Source organism: Hippocampus comes, unplaced genomic scaffold (genome assembly GCF_001891065.2).
Source record: "Hippocampus comes isolate QL1 unplaced genomic scaffold, H_comes_QL1_v1.1 scaffold100, whole genome shotgun sequence".
Taxonomy (NCBI): Eukaryota; Metazoa; Chordata; class Actinopteri; order Syngnathiformes; family Syngnathidae; genus Hippocampus; species Hippocampus comes.
The window spans coordinates 196,029-198,887 of NW_017805282.1; the positions used below are offsets into that span (position 1 = coordinate 196,029).

The following is a 2,859-nucleotide window of genomic DNA, read 5'->3' on the forward strand; positions in this document are numbered from 1 at the left end:
AGCGACTCTAACAGGTTTCTAGTTTCTGTTTTGAGTTGTCTCCAGCAGGTGGCAGTAGAGGGCTCTTCCTCCCATTCCACACCTGTTCCTCGTCATATCATTATGTGTCACCTGTGAGAAGAGACTGTCAAGCCATCACTAATTGTCGGATAATTCGCCTTGTCTTTTTGCGACAAGTGATTTTGCTTTCTTGATTTCCCTTTGCCGTTTGCCAGCGCTTTTGGTTAAATTCATCCTTATCCTGGTTATTTTGTTTCCAGCGTTTTATGATGTTGTAAATTGAGGGGTTTGTTGTTTTTGAATGGATGGCTCGACTTTACGAAACGGCAAAAGGAGAGATAGATTCCGTTTGAACGCAGCTTGATTGAAAAGGCCGTCTGCACCGCAGCACGATCGAAAAAACACTTGTGTAGCTCCAAAGTAATAAAACCAGAGCACGGTTTCCAAATGACGGGTGTTTAATAGTGTCTTTGGGGTTGTCTTGGTACACCAACACCGTGAAAACTGTCGGTAAAATAAAATACATTCAGCAATTCACAATACAGAAACAATATACGAAGCTAATCCAAAATGTGGGCTAAAGCTAACCTCATTGCCGCCTGCCACTTCGGAGGTCTTGGTCAACAAAAAATACACTTTCGATATCTACATCACAAATATAAGGATTACAGTCAGATCTTGCATTAAGTTTCATATACACAACCAAATAAATCATAAAATACCTTGAACAGATAGCGAACAGTCCTTGTAGCTGCTGCTCTTCGTATGTCTTGTCTGCACGTGTCTGGGCAAAAACCACCTTACCACAGCGCAAGTCTCGCAATAATAGCGATAACATCGAAATAACGAAACTTAATTTTACAAAATAAATATTTCACAACGTGAATACATAATGTGCATAAAACAAACAAAAAATGTCCTCTTTGCCATGAAGTTGAAACAAAATATTATTCATTTCCAACTAAACTATTCTGATGACACTTACAACTTGGCAACTAAAATCACTTCCTGCTTTCCCTTACTTCAACAGCCAATAATAAGCTATCAACCTAAAAACACTTCTAAGCAATCATTAAACAACAGAATGCAATTTAGGTCATCTTAACATGCAATAATATGATGCTCAAACATAAAATGATAATAATATAACATCAGATTAAAATGTACTTTGTCGGTCTTGAGACCTTATTTGTAAATAAACCTTTTTCTACTCCATCTTATCCGTGTCTGCGTTTGTGGGTTCCGCTCCTGTTCCGGAATGGTCTGGAACCATAACAGGGGCATAAAACCTCAGATAACTCAGCTCCTAGAATCATTGGGACACAAATATTTGAGTTTGCAGCCATGCATAACATCTGCAACAGCTGTATTATTCTCTTAGGAAGACAATTAATACACATAGTCGTTATCATTTTGTGTGTCTGTTATGTGTGCTCTGACAAAATGCATTCCTTTGTGTCCTTGAGATTCCTTGTTTAGTCCTCGAAGGATTTAGCGCTGAAAGTCGAGGTCAGCCCGCTCCCTCGACTCATCACAACGGCATATTTTATAGGTCAAATGGTGATTACAGGGTAATTTAATCTGTGACATCGCACTGGGTACAAGTAGACATGAAACATAATCCCATGAGCACCTCCCTGACCTCTGGGACTCTTTGTTTGATTGGGTTAAACATCTGTAGCCGGATACTCTTCACTTAGTTATGTGGAATCAAGAAATAAATACAACGGTGGCAGGAAGTCACCATCCTGTGCATTGTACAAACCAACCTCGCATGAGTCCTCTTGTGGGAAAAGTTTGGTCGAATGAGAAGAGAATGCAGAATTGTGAAAAAAAAAAGTAAGACTCGTCATTTCTTCACATGGGCTGTTTTTCCGCAGCAAATAGGACAGAATAACAGTGAAGACTGACGTGTACTCTGCTTACATGAGACAATAAGAGTCAAAGGGTGAGTCCGATTATGATCATGTGTATTATTTGTAATTATTGTGGATTGTGTCCTGATAAGCAGCCTGCGATTAGCCCGCTATGATTTTGCACAAAGCAAAATGTGCATGAGTCTGAGGTGTTCATAAAGATACTCAGATCATATTTACGCCCCGTTTGTGACTCGGTTTTTTTGCTTTTATAGTTTAGCAGGCTAGCATGGAGGTGACCTCACTGTCGTCTGACCTCTGTGGGGGGGCGGTGTGGTGTGGATTCAGTTCTTTTCTCAGCGATGGCCTGATTCTAACAGGAAATGGTTGTCTTTTGCTAGCTGTCCTAGGTGATTGACTTGCAACCAATCCAAGGTGTTGTCCAACTTTCAGCAGGTGAGATGGGAAAGCACCATTTAATTGGTGGGGAAGGACTTGACCACTGGACTGCTCGAAATGGCTCAGGGATTGCAAATGAATGGGCAATACTTGTCTCATCGTGGACACTGGCAACCGTGATATGCCACGACTGGCCAATGCTTCCCAAACAGATTTAATAATGCCAGCTTATGTATTGCTTATCAACTCTTTGAGAATGTCATTCATCCACTGGGGGAGCAGCTTTGTGAGTTCAAGTATAGTTCACTGATGGCCCCAAATCCCATCAAAAGGCTAATTTGGGCTTTGGAGCAAATAATGTCAGCATCCATTCTGGTTGTCTAAATATGAAATATTGATATTTTCCTCGATGTGCCAGGCTACTTTGACTTCCTGCCCTACTCAGCAATAACGTCTTTGCAGGTAATTTTATCACAAAATTGTGGTAAAAAGTAGCTGTTGTACAGCTGAGCTCACTATTTAGCAACACAGAATTATTATTTATTGTTTTATTGTTTTTATGTCTTCCCTTATGTGTGTGTGTGTATATATATATATATATATA

At 40.1% G+C, this 2,859-nt stretch overlaps 1 long non-coding RNA gene across 1 annotated transcript; it reads right to left on the reverse strand.

Annotated features, from left to right (window-relative positions):
• Positions 1 to 436: 436 nt before the first annotated feature.
• LOC109516782 (uncharacterized) lies at positions 437 to 981 on the reverse strand. Its single transcript, XR_002168412.1, has 2 exons — positions 589 to 981; positions 437 to 504 (listed from the first exon to the last, which is right to left on the reverse strand). It is a non-coding gene; the product is annotated as an uncharacterized LOC109516782 (long non-coding RNA).
• Between the last annotated feature and the right edge of the window lie 1,878 nt (positions 982 to 2,859).